General features: G+C 40.9%; 1 long non-coding RNA gene across 1 annotated transcript; it reads left to right on the forward strand.

Moving 5' to 3' along the window:
* The first annotated feature begins 414 nt into the window (after positions 1-414).
* LOC135447726 (uncharacterized) lies at positions 415-7854 on the forward strand. Its single transcript, XR_010440269.1, has 5 exons — positions 415-506; positions 1585-1719; positions 4286-4382; positions 6867-7014; positions 7699-7854. It is a non-coding gene; the product is annotated as an uncharacterized LOC135447726 (long non-coding RNA).
* The last annotated feature ends 5997 nt before the right edge of the window (positions 7855-13851 follow it).

Here is a 13851-nt window from a genome sequence, read left to right on the forward strand (position 1 = left end):
GCACAGGATCCACCATGCCTAGCTTTGCTGTATCTCATCTGGACTAGTTTTCCAGTCTTCCCATGTACACATAGAAAGAAAAGAGAATTTGTCACAGCCTGAATGAAAGAAGGATTTTGTCCCACACTGGTGTCTCTCCCACTTCTGGTGGCTAAGGGAGGCTTCAGGCCTGTTAGATTACACTGATCCACTCACCTTTGGACTGCTGAAGTAAAATTGCACGAACTACATTATTTCATAAAATTATGGAGACGGAAATTGTAGGGGGATAGAATACAAGAAAATAAAGATCGTGTAGAAAGTAATCTTACCCCTAAGGAGTTGCAGCTGGGCCAATTATCAAGGATTAGGAGCAGGCCTGACTTTAACAGGCCACAGCTGTACCCAATGAGAAGAAGAGTGCTATAAAAGAGTGAGGTGGCTGGGTGAGGGGGAATTGGAGTCAGTGGCTGTGAAGAAGAAAGAGTCAGTGCTCTGAGGAGCTGCCTATGAGAAACACCAAGAAGGTATGGGACTTTTGCAATAGGAGGTAACAGCATGGAACCCCTGCAATAGGATGACAGCTGGAAATCGTGATGCTAACTTGCTAATATCAAAAAGCAAAATAATAGGAGCACAAAATATATTTGTTCTGTATAAGAACTGCCAGCCTGGTTCCATAACCACACTATAGACTAATGAGAAGGAGAAATGCACCTTTCACTTGGTGTGTTTCTGCAGTAATATCAGTGTGTCTCCACCACTACTGCTCACATGTAGGCCTAAGTAAACATGGAGGACTGATGAAGATCCTGATTCCCCCCCCCCCTTTAATAAATTGAATTTGGCTACCAGTAATGTCTCTGATAAATGTGAGACTGACAAGGCAGCCAGTCCTGGGGGAGTTGTTGGAACCAAATGATGCTTTGCAGCTGCTGTGTAACATAAGGGATGAGATATGATGTTTTATAGGGATTAAATCTACAGAGGCGTCTACTATTTATAACTATCTTACACATTCAAACCATTCCCACAGAGTATCTCATGATTATCAATAAATCTGCTATTAAATAGGAAATCTCAAAAACTGCTTAAATTTGTTGTTCATTAACTGTATTGGATGTTGTGGGGAGTTTTTCCTAGCAGCTGATTTTCAGCTGCTTGTAGAAACAAATAATAAGTGCCAAACAGAGATGGTTAGTTGTAATATAGTCCTACAAAAAAAAGAGAAGAAGCCTTAAATTTCTGCTGGTTTTTAATTAGAAACATAACAGTCAGAAGATTTAGTTTGTCTTTTTCACTTACTTTACAAACCTAAGTACCAAATGTGTCACAATGTTTAGGTTCAGCTTTGTAATAGATCTTTACAGAAACAAAGCAAATTACAGAAGATTTTCTATGACATGATTTAGTTCTTCTGCTAATTTCAATATAAAAATTGGTTAGGTTTTGGGAAAGTACATGAATGTCAATGATATTGTTTTTTGGCAGATTTAATTAATCAAAACATGCTGGATACACAAAAGTGATGACTTCCTTCTGTTTCACATTGCTCCCAGGACAGACATCTTACCCAACATTGGTTTTTTTTTTCCCTTTTTAAAGCTTGCCGCCTCAGCAATGAGCGACTCTTAACTCCTTGTCCTGTAGAAGGCCTGAACCTGACTGAATGCACAAAAATTCACTGCTGTCCTTTCAGAATTGGCCAGGAGGAGCAGTGCTACATGCCAGTGAGAGATGGTGAGTGTGCTGCCGCAGAGCAATCCCTGCCCCTGGTCACACAGCATAGTTCTCATTGCTGTTGTACCTTTGGCTTTCCAGGACACCCCTCTCTTTAAAGTAACTGTAAACTTGCATGTATTTCTTAATCTATACTAATAAAGGAAACAATTAATTAATAGAAAATATTCTGGATATTGTCAAGCCCAATACAAATAAAGAACAAGTGCCATACAAATAAATACAGTCACATATGTCATTACAAAGAATGAAGTAAAGGCTTTGTTTGCTGAGAGTGGGGGTTAACTCAAAGTAGTGACTCCATGAAAGTGCAGTGAATGAAAAGTGAAGGAACTGGATTTGTGTTTTACATGGTGAAGAGGAGGCTAATTGGCTGTTTAATAGCTACTGAAGCCTGTTTGGGAGGGGAGTTACTAAAATAAGAGTCAGAAATTCTTCCTGGAAGAATCAGATGATTTAACAAGTAGGAATTTCCACTAACTGATGCTTAAGAAATTCAGCTCAGACATTAGGGAGGGAAAAGTTCATCAGAAAAGGGATGGAGTCCCCAGCCTTGGAGGTTTTCAAGAATTGGATATAAAAGACACAATTCACTTGATCTCATATTGGTGGTAGCCTTGCTTCAAGAGGAAGATTGATCTACATGATCTGCAGAAGTCTCTTATAACCAAAATGTCAGTGGTTCTGTGTTATCAAATTTCAGCCTTAACATTGCGTTTTACTTTTTTCCTTTGAGCATCACCTTAGTGGGCATGATTTTTTTTCCTCATATAAATGCAAAAAACACTTTTTGTAGTTTTTTGTAGCTCCTATCTTTCCTTATCACTCTATGGTTATCTTTGCTCTACTGAAAGGATTGTATAAAATCTTAATTTTAATTATAAATTTTTCCTGTTTGTCTAGCTTTCTAGAAACAGTTGTTGCTTTTCATGGAGGTTGCTTCAATAAACTGAAAAAAGCAAACAATTTAGAGATGTTTTATTATAGACATAATTACTGAGTGTGGAAGGGACCTCTCACAGCCATATAGTTAATCCTCCCTGTTCTACCAGCATTAGCTACAATGGGTTTCCCAGGGGCTGTGTCCAGTCAAATTCTTAATTTGTCCAAGGACAAACAACCAACAATGTAGGAAGAGTTTTCAGACACAAGCAATCTTGCTAAACATGGATAATAAGTTAGTAAAAAGAAACCATAATCTAGAACTTAATGGTTTAGTTCTTCCTGGTATAATTCAGTATACCTCCACTGATTTCAGAGGTGATATCCCAATTTTTAGGATGAGCTGACCTTACACAGATATGAAACACCAAGGTTACTTGTCAGCTGACAGGAATTCACTTTCTCTTGTTTGTGCTTCTTCAGGAGCAGGCTGAGGTCAAAATAAGACTTTGAATTTTTTCTTGTGCTTGAGCAGCTCCACATTCCAGTGCTGGGACAGCTGTAGTTACTACCAGCTAGATAACTTTTGATTGAAGGAAGTTTTATTCTGTGCTATCAGAATCTGTTTGTTAGTTAGGGGCAAATGACAGAAATTAAAGGTTTTAATAATATTCAGTCCTAGTTTGGCCTGTTATATTTTGTATAAAAAACACTTCACTACAGCAAGAGGAGAAGCTGTACAATGAAAATTATAGCTCCTCTGCTCATTTTCAGATACATGCTGAAGCAAATTTTAAATTTAAATATGCTTATTCAGCTGTGACTGCTTGATTCCTTATTCCAGTTAGCTTTTATTGTTTGGACATCAATATCAAGGGCTGACTATTTTACAGAATTATTTGTTCATAGATTAATGAGCTCCTTGAATGCTCCTGGATGTACAGCATATGTCCAAAGAAAATGCAAACACTTACTGTTTGCCTTGTAGCAATCTGTTGACAAAATAGAAGCACTTAGCAGATATTAGACTCATGGCAGTTGTGTTTCTCAGCTGGTCACAGGCTGCATACTGAATGGTTCTTCTTGTTGGGAGGTTTGCCTTGAATTTCACTGGGAATTAATTGAGGCCTTAAGAAAATGCTACAAAAGTTATTAATTGAATTAGATTAATAGAATTCATTTGAAAGATTGTCTCCATTCTCAAAGCAGCTTCTAGGGGACTTTGGTTTTCTTAACTACTATTTATTCCCCCCACTCAACTGTGCCCCATGCCCTAGGCTCACCCAAACCCTGGTTGCCTCTGAAACTAAACAAACACTTGTGCTTTTCCAACTGAAGTGAAATTTGAGACCAATTCTTTCTCATCTGAGCTCATTCCTAACATTTACTGTTTTGCCCTTGTGCTGCTGAATCATAGAATCATTTGGGTTAGAAAAGATCCTTGTGGTGATCAGTGAGTCCATCTCTAAATTCATCTGAGAGGTGGCAGTTTTCCTTGGCATTTACTGAAGTCTTTAGGTGTGAGTGTGTCTGAGTACAGTCAGAGCTTTGCTGATGAAACACCTGTCTGAGCTGTGACTTCATGGCACCAAAGGTGTCTGTCTGAGAGGTGATTCTGCCACCTGAGCCTCAGTGTCTGTATCAGAGTTTTCAGAACTAATGCAAACTTCTGCTGGCTCCACAGATGTGCAGCTGGCCATTCGAGTGGTTTTGATTACCGGAGGAGGATTTTTGTTTTTGGGATTTCTACCATTCTGTTGCTGTGCCCTTTTGCAGAGAAGGTAGGTGTTTGCACGTGACCAGACCTAATTTATGATGTACTGGTTCTAAATGGTGAAAATATGGAGAACTGACATCTTTTAACTAGGTGAGGGGAAACAAGATTGGGGGGAAAAAAGGGCAAGAAACTAATGTTCAAATATAAAAGATGAGTCCTTCTATTTTGAAGCTACATAAAACAGAGAGTCAATTTGGCTTAAAGAAAAAAAGGTTATTTAATGCCCCAGTACTCTTTCTAAGACCTGGAAATAAAAGACTTGGACTTAATCTTACTTGGGAAGTTGCATTTAAAACACGAAAGCAGATTCCCTCCAGGACAGACCTGGAGTTATGCAGTAAGACAAGGAAGGGGAGAACAAAGTATGAGGTCTGAGTAGAGTAAGAGAGAGGGGCTCTGAGTTGGGAATGAATTATCTCCAATGTTTCTAACATGCAGAGTGGGGTTTTTTATTTATAGGGCACTTCACAGCCTGCAAGTTCTATGCAAGCAGTTTAGTGTCTGATAGTGTGAAGTGTTTCAGCATGTGTATGTGTTCTCAGGATGCAGGGAAAATGTAAACTCCATAACATCAAGGTCATTAAACTGATGGAATGAATTAACATAGTTATGCTTTATTCTGCTTAGGTAGTAGTTCATATTGAATGGCTGGTGCTACAACTTGGTTAATATGACAGAATTGTCTTTTTAGTGAAGATTTTTTCTTCCAAGTGTTAAACTTTTACTCTTCTAAGACATAGTAGTCTGTGTGGGATCATATACATGCACGCATACACACACACATAGACTTTACTAATGAGGCTGCCTGGCAGATGGCTGTTTGCTGTGGAGTTCCACATTTTGACAAAACCTGCTGTGAAAATCTCCACATTACATCTTACACTGTGCTCAACAGCTGATGCTCAGCATACAGATAGCTGCACTGAGTCATCAGTGACTCTGAAAGCAGGAGGCAAAGAATCGACATGAAATTATCATAAATTTTCTGGAAAATGAATTAATATGTGTTCATTTTGGGAGAATTCACATTAATGTTTAAATGATCATTTCTGTGGTTTTTCATAGCCAGTGAAGCTAGGAATTTTGCTCTTCTGCTGACTTGATTTTTTGCTTTGTTTTTTAATGCAGTAACTAACCAGATGCTAAATGGTTTAAATTTCCAATGTCATATATTTAAGTTCGAGGAAGGGTGCAATCCTACCACACTGTAATTTTGAGTTTTACCAGTTTTAGAGACAGTTGATAGAGCTTTGAGAAACATTCTTTTAATAAGCCAAAAACCTCTCTGGGTAGAAATTCTTTTGTTTCCAACATTATACAGTCATTGTTGAAAGAGTCCTGTGTACAATGCCAAATCTGTGTACAAATGCAACTGGTGTGCACAAAAGTAAAAACTGTTCTCTAGAGTTAAGGAAAAAAATAAGAGGACTTTCACTGATGAAATTTGGGATAATTGTTTAACTCCACTGTGCCTCTTCTAGAGTAAATTGCAAAGTTTCTATACCATGGCCAGACAAAGAAAATATAGGAACATGAAATTCCTGTAATATTGATAGAGGGAGCTGAGTACTCCTCTTCTTGCCACACTTGATCAATTCTAGTTGATCTAATTTCCCAAGCCAGTGAGGCTTTGTTACTTTCCACATCCCCATGGACAAACTGTGTGTTTGCCTCCTTCCCATGGTGTTTCTCATGCAGGAAGCAGAATCTACACATCTGTTCCCTGCCAATTGGCAATTTCCCTTGTGTGCTATCAGCACACTATTTCCTGTCTAGAGCTGTGCTCTGATGGCTTTGCTATGCCCATAACTGTGCCAGCCTATCCTACTCCTCTCACTTTTGTTAGTCTTCTTTAAGAATCACATGCAAGGACAGGTAGGTTAAAACACTAAAGGTTAGAAAAATGCAGGTGCAGTTAAATAGCCCTACTTTTAAATAATACGGAGTAGATTTTAAAAATTGAATGGAAAAGTTTCTTCATTCCTGCCCAATCCCTAGTACAGCTGTGTTAAGAAGCCAACAGAATTTTGTTAATTTGTTACTGGGGAAATTTCTGGTCAGGGTTGCACTGTCTCCCCGTCCTTGCCTGCTGGGGATGTGACAAGCAGCCCTGTGCAGGAATTCCTCTCTCAGGAAGAGCTGGGCAGCAAGGGGTGTCCCAGGCCTGGGTGTGCCTTGTGTGGACTGGGCAGCGCTGGGTTAATAGCTGGGATTGATGACCTTAAAGGTATTTTCTGTCCTGAGTGATTATGTGTGAATCAAAAGGTGAAATTCATGAAGAAAATGTAAGAAATGGGAAAAGCATTGAAATGCTTCTCCTCACCTTAATCTTTCTTCTGGTGATGCATCTTATCATGGCCTCTGAAATCAACTATAGCCTTTTGAGGTTTTTTCACTGGAGCTAGCATTTCATGGCTGAAGTTAGGTGACCTTCTCTAAATTCCTACTTTGGAAATCAACCAGTTTCAGCTGTTTTAATATGTTGCAGTCCTTGTGTCAATCCTTTACAAAAGATCAGCAAAAAAGTACAGAAAATTGCACGGGAAAAAAGAGCTGCTGAAAAAAAGAGCCGTGATGAAGAGATCCATCGCCACTTACTGGACTGACCTAAAGAACCAAAAGAACCAAAAAGGAAGGTAAACTAACTTTGGGGTATTTTCTTGTTCTAAATTTAGGGTTGTTCTGTTGAGTCTGTGTAGAATACTAAAGATATGCACTACCAAATACCTGCTGCCTGCCAGTGCAGCAGAATTGTCCAAAGGCATTGTCAGGGATCACCTCCAGTTCCTGTGGTGGGACAGGTAATGAGTTTGCAAGAATTTGGTTGGTGTCCTGAGCTGCCAGCTGACAGCAGTGCCATGGACAGGCTGAGGGTAAAGCCCTCTGCCACTTGAGTGTTCCTTATCTCATGTGGAAAGTGTAGCATGAGAAAGTGGAAACACAGTGGGTCTGCTGCTTTCAGGAGAGGCAGATCCATGTACAGACACTGAAGAGCCTTTCTTTCTCTATAGATAGGGGTGGTTTGCAGCTGGGGCATTCCCATAGCTCCACACCTTGGCATTCCTGCCATTCTTCCTCAATGCTGAAGAGCAATTGACTACTGAAATAAATGTAATCTGAGAGTGAAATGCTATTTACTTCATGTGACCATGCCAAGCTATAGCCTGCTAAAGGTCACCTGAAATAACAAAGTGTTAGGGAGGTCATTAGACAATAAAGAAATATTTCAAGGAGAGTATTGATTTGGCAGAAATGTAAAGGTGTCCCTAAATCAAGTCACACTCATGTTTGGGATTTTTTTTTCTCCCTTTGGTGTATAGGAGCATCCACCTGATCCTGAAAATCAAGCAGAAGTCACCAGGATTATTTGGCTCTCTCCTAGAAAAGGACACGTTTTATTTTAGCATTGGAGTAATACAAAGTTGTTAACCCTTGATAATATTATTGATTTTGCAATTAAAGTTTTTTTCATTCTAGTTTCTTGTACTCATTCCATACCTCCTGTACAAAAAAACAACCTGGTAACACTGGGACGAAAAACTGCTCATGGCAACCCCTGAATAGTGAAGTCAGTGTTCTTTTCATCCACAGCATCCCTGTGGAGGGATATAAGGAGAGCAGTTATGTGTCCATCTGAACTTAGGGGTCAGCCTTAGAAAAAGATTAAGGGAGTGCTGTCACTCATTCAATTGGTATTGAGAGGAAGCTTGCTCTGGTTCTATACTGGATGGCCCCATAGCACAGTAGTGCTACTCTGGCTGAGGAGAAAGCTAATTCCTTACCAGGCTACAGAGGAATTGGGAAATCTGCTGTTGGGCAACTGCTTTAAAGATATGCTTGGCAAAAATATAGAGCACTTAAGGAAACTGTGAGAGTGTTGTCTCTGGAGTTGTTCTCTCTGCTGGTTATTGCTGCACCACACAACTTTTTTTGATCCTAGGATGACCTGTCTCCTGAAGTAGGTGATTCCAAAATGCAATTTCTTTCCATTTCTCTGTAGTGTAACAAAAATAAAAGAAATAAATGTGTAACACTTTTTGACAGCTGAGTGCAGAGTGAGCACCTGAAAGAATGTCAGTGGAAGTCAATATCACCCATAATAACACAATCACCTGTCATATTTCTTTGGGGCTGTGAAGTCCATGCAGCAGAATTTCCAAGAGCTGCAACTGGCAGGAATGGAGCTTTGGTCCTAAGCTGGAGAGTAAATATTATGAGTGGTTCTTTGAAACGTTATACGTGCAGAATTCCCTGTTTAAATCATTTTTCTTGGTTTCCTAAGTCCTAAAAAGGGGGTTACTTAAAATCCAAGTGTAATGTGGGTGGAATATGCATATAGGTGATCTCATGAAGTTGCTGTAGTGCTTGCTGATGATCAGATGTAACTATATGGAGGAGTTAAAAGGCTGACATTGCAACCACTGCCACAAGCATTGTGTTACAGATGATTTGGTTAAAATTTTGTAAGCAAAGGTATTACACTCTTTTTGATGTGGAGCAACAGAACAATGGAAACTGAATAGGGCAATGTTTGCTTTCTAAATCTGATGTGTGTTTGCTCTCTTTTGATATTATCTTTATGGAAGGTGAAGTACATGTATAGACATCTTGACAAAGAAAAAAAAGTTTCCTTCTGCAGGAATTTCAAGGTACTGTCACAGCTGAACTGTGCACATGACAAACCAGAGAAATCCTCGTGGCTGGTGATCATGGAGAGAAAGTTGTGCTCCACGGAAGTTAGGATTTCACGTGGTTATTCATGATTTTGATTTGAAGGGCAATAAATTCCTCCAGTTTCCATGTCAGTGGCAGTACAAGTAGTTTCAATGTCCCATAACATCCTGACAAAGGGACACACTGATAAAACAACTGTATCTAAGGGTGAGCAATCAGTGCATCTGCAGTCACTGTGCCTGGCAGCACCAGAACAAGAGGAACACAAGCCAAATGTTCTGTTAGAGGAGGAGGTGCAATGAAAATTTACAGCCAGGGTTGTGTTCCCCTTAGTGGGACAGCAGTCCAGAGCACAGGACACAAACATGGGGCCTGTCCTTTTCCATGCAGCAGCTTTGCTCTAAAGGTGGTCTAAAAATGCTGGAAGCTTTGTTTTCCAGTTGGAGAAAACAGAAGTTCTGATTTTACATTTTAATTTCTCTATTAGTTTGACAGTGCATTGAATTAATAGCTTTCAAGCCATGGGTATCACTTAAATAACTGCTCTCTGTGCCTAAGATGTCATAATAGCTATTTCATTACAGTTTAAGGTCAAGATTGCCACCTTAGGGTCACAGCACAGATATTTATTCACAGGTCTGCGTGTGATGCAAACTGTACTGTCAATGTCACAGAAAGGTGGATGCTCTGATCCATCTGCAGGATTGGCTGCCTGCTTACACTGAATATTCAGATTCCTTGCATAAAATGTTTTTGTTTGCTTGTAGCTTGTTTTTGTGCTCCTGGGCCTAAGTATATTACAGAGCAATTTCAGCATGGGGTTACCTTATATCTAACTGAAACATGTCTTTTCCCCAGTGCCTAGGCTGCTGATTGTATCATGCATATCAAGCCAAATTCATTTTCCTTTGTCCCTTCTATCCTTTCCAAGAAGTCGATGAGGGCCCAGGTCAGCTACCAGAGGGCACAATAATTTTTGCCAGGCTCCTCACGGTGCCTCTGTGGCTACAAAAGAAGCTGCTGAAAGCTGGGTGTGGTTCCCAAGAGTGCAGAAAAATCTCCCGGCCCAGGGAGAGGGGAGGGACCTCTTCAGTACTAAAACCAGGGACCACAAGATGGTGCTGCAGGAAAACATTTTTCCTGCCAAGGTTTTGGGTTCTGGAGAACTTTATTGATTTCTGCCTTTTACAATGTGGTTCATCAAGTCACAAAAAGGCAGATGGTGTACAATAGAGCAATGGTCACTCAGTAAAAAAGACAACATAATACAGCATATGATGACAAGGCTTTAGAAGACTTACAAGATATACAAACCATTGCTTGTGGCTTTAGCTCTGCTCCCTTTCCTATTGAACTGATAGAGAGTGAAACAAAAGAGCTCTCAGTGGAACATCCTTCTTTATCTTCACAAAGATTAAATAAATACAAGGCTAAACAGCTTGGCCCGATGCTTGATAGCTGTGCCCAGGAGTGAATGCTGCTGCACCAGAGGTGGGAGCTGTGATAGGGCTTCAAGAGCAGGACAGCTCTTCCATCACATCACCTGCACCACATCTAATGGCAAAGGATTTGGTTTATGTTCTGTTCCCTCTGGAACCTGACCCACACCTTTAGCCACGCTCCCTGAGATGAAAACTCACCATGTCTTTTTGAAAGCTTTAAAGCAGTATGAAATGACTGCATTACATTGTGGGTGATTTTGGCAATATCTGCTACTTCTCTCTTCTGACCTTTAGAAAGCTTTCAAAGTCACAAGAATTGAACTTAAAAAATAAATACAGTGGAATGAGAGAGTAGGTTTGAACTGTAAAGCTCAAAAATCCAAGGCCAAATACAGAATTGTGTTTAAGCAAAATCTCTGTGACTGGGGAACTTGTATTTTTGAAGGCTTGAAGTTCAGTTCTGAGGCCTATTTTACCCAGCTGAGATCCATACAATGCCAGGTGGTGCACATAAAGGAGAAGAATGTACTTCATTACTCAACAAATATTTTTCCAGCTTATTTCCATGTAAGGGATGTAATTTTTAAATGTTATGGTTGCTATGATTTTGCTGACCTAGGCTTGGATGCACAGCTAAAATGAAGTGTAAAGGTTTCCCTGGAAAAGGTGTTTTATGTTCTCCTGTAAAGTCTCAGTGGAGCAACTGATTCTGTCTAACTCAATTTTGCTTCTGCTGTTTGTGCTCCAAAACTTTTTTGCTCTAACAAAGCACTGGGAAAAAATGGTTTCTGCCAGATGAAAGGGGAAAACTGTCCACAGCTGTACTACTTTAACCTTCCAAGTTCCACTGTACTGCCTCCAAGTCCCTCCACAAAAGCCGTGTTTCTTTCTGCACTGCTTCTCCACAAAGTTCACCATCCTGTGTGTATCTCCCATCCCAGTGGAGGAGTCTCTGAGCACATGTGTGTGTTTTGTTCTGTGTCCAGGTAAGTGCAATGGAGCCTCACTCTGTTCTGCAGCATCAGCCACACCTCTGTGCTGGTGGCTCTGAGGGTTTGCCTGTGCCAGGTGACACCCAGGCAGTGTGGGAAGGGCAATGCAGTTCCACAGGGAGCTCCCTCCACAAGGGAGTGTGGCTACAGATGCTCTGGTCCTGCTGTACCCATCTCCCTGCTTTTCAACAGGGTCATTTTTCACTCTGTTAGGCTACAGCTGTTCAATATTCCACCCAGTGTGGGTCATCAGCTGAGTCAAAATGAAAACATTAAAACAACTTTCCTTTAGAAAAGGAATCTTCTAATGCAGGTGCTGGGCCTGCCATTAGAAGGGTGCTCTTGCCCAGGCCCCTCTTCAGGGTTTTACTGAAAAAGCTAAACATTTTCATATTCAAGGTAATTGATCTAGCACTAACACACAAGATGTGTGTGGCAAATATGGGATGGAAAAACGAAGCCAACACAAAGGACAGGACCTGTGCTTAGGACTTAGGGCACAGCTGGGATATCCAGGGGAATAATGCACAGGTATAAAATGCTCTTGCATACATTTCCTAATGGGAAAGCCCTGCTTCAGTTGAATGCCCCAGCTAGGCAGCAGCATTGCCAAAAAGCAATTTCTTCAGCTAACCATGGCCTTATGAACTGCAGTAGGTCATTGTGGTTGGCTGTGTGTTGTGTCTTTTCCTATAATTTTCAAGGAAAAGTTCGCTCCCATTCCTAACATTGGGTGCATTGACAGCTGATATTTCAACTTTTATTTCCCAGATAGCAAAGTGATAGCTTTAAATAATGACAGAGCTCAGTCTGAAGGAAGGAGCAAGTATGGGCTCTATGAAAAACTGTCAGAAGCAAGGAAATTTGAGAGCCTGGGGAACAGCAGTAATTGGGGTGCTCTTTAGCCATTGTTCTGATGTCACAGTAGGTGGCCCAAGCTTTTGAATAGTGCATAAGCATGGCGTAATTACTGTTGTGGTGATCCTCATCCAGAACAGTCCTGGAATGTCAGAATATGAGTGTGTTTAAACCATGAAAAACCTGGGGTTGGGGCACATCAGGTAAAGATCAGGCTGTGCAAACTGGAAAGGAAGAGAAGGAAGTTCATGGGAAAAATGATCTTGTGAAAAATAACGTGGAACCCTTCACCAGAGTGCAACAGAACGTTACTCACATTTTCCTTTTGCAATTTATTTTAGTTATACATGAGCACACTAAAAGTCTGTCACAGCAACTGCTACAAGCTTTTATCATCTTTTATCTATAAGCTTAATTGGTTATTCATTTTGGTTTGAGTTTATTTGTAAGCGCAACTACAATTAATCATAACTCAGAATAGCTAGCTAGAAAACAAAAGGTTAACAGCAAATTCTGTTTTACTGGTTAAAGATGCTGCTATAGCAGCATTTGCTCAAATGGTTGTTTTACACATGCAGTGGCATCATCCAGTTTAAATCCTGCTGTGTTTCTTTGCCAACAACTGCTAGTGAACATTTGCCCACCTTCCCTGCTGCTGAGTAGTATCAGGATTAGATGCAGGGAGGCGAACAGGCTTACAACTTCATCTGTTGGCACCACAGGAATGCAGGAGCAGAACAGCATGGCAATAGGGAAAACTTTCAAAATCATCAATTTTAAGGTCTTGCCTCAAAATGACTATTTCCTGGCTGGGGGTGGAGGGGGGAGTGGGGGGTGTAAGGATAGTTTTCCCCAAATGTGCAAGGAATAAAAAAGGAAAAAGCAGCAAGAAGAAAATCTTTCTCAGATAAAGACATGATGGGCATTTATTTGTTATCCAACCTACCAGGCAGGTGAATGCCTCCAAAACTGTGTTGGGAAGTAGATTTTGACACGGGAGGACTGCCTGTCAAGAAAACACTGAAGTTATCCTGCTCTGTTGGGAATAAAAATTTAGGGGGCTTTAGTACATCTTGGACTTGTTGAAGATGATGGATAGCTTGCAGCAACAGGAATTTTCCTCCCCTCACCAAAGGATGCCACTTTTCCCTCAGTACTTAGCAAAAGTCTCTTTGAATGACATGATTACAGAGAATCACATTCTGAGCAGAGGCTGCTAGAGACAGCTGGGTTTTCTGAGCATTTATATTGGCTTTTGTGTGTGCTGAAAAGCAGCTGAACCCCTGCATTTCTCATCTCTGAGCCTGGGTGCCTCTCTGACCTTCTCAGGCACTCGTCTGTGCTCATGGGCAGGGCGGGAATGCAATGTGCCAAATGGCCAGGAGACAGGGAAAGGAAAAGGTGGCACTGCTCTGTGCACTGAGCTGCTCTGCTGGGAGCTCTCACTGTGCTGGTACATCCCAGTGTGCTGTGCTCTGCAGGAGCTGGGCTGCAGCCCCTCGCCCAG

This window comes from Zonotrichia leucophrys, chromosome 4A (assembly GCF_028769735.1).
Source record: "Zonotrichia leucophrys gambelii isolate GWCS_2022_RI chromosome 4A, RI_Zleu_2.0, whole genome shotgun sequence".
NCBI lineage: Eukaryota > Metazoa > Chordata > Aves > Passeriformes > Passerellidae > Zonotrichia > Zonotrichia leucophrys.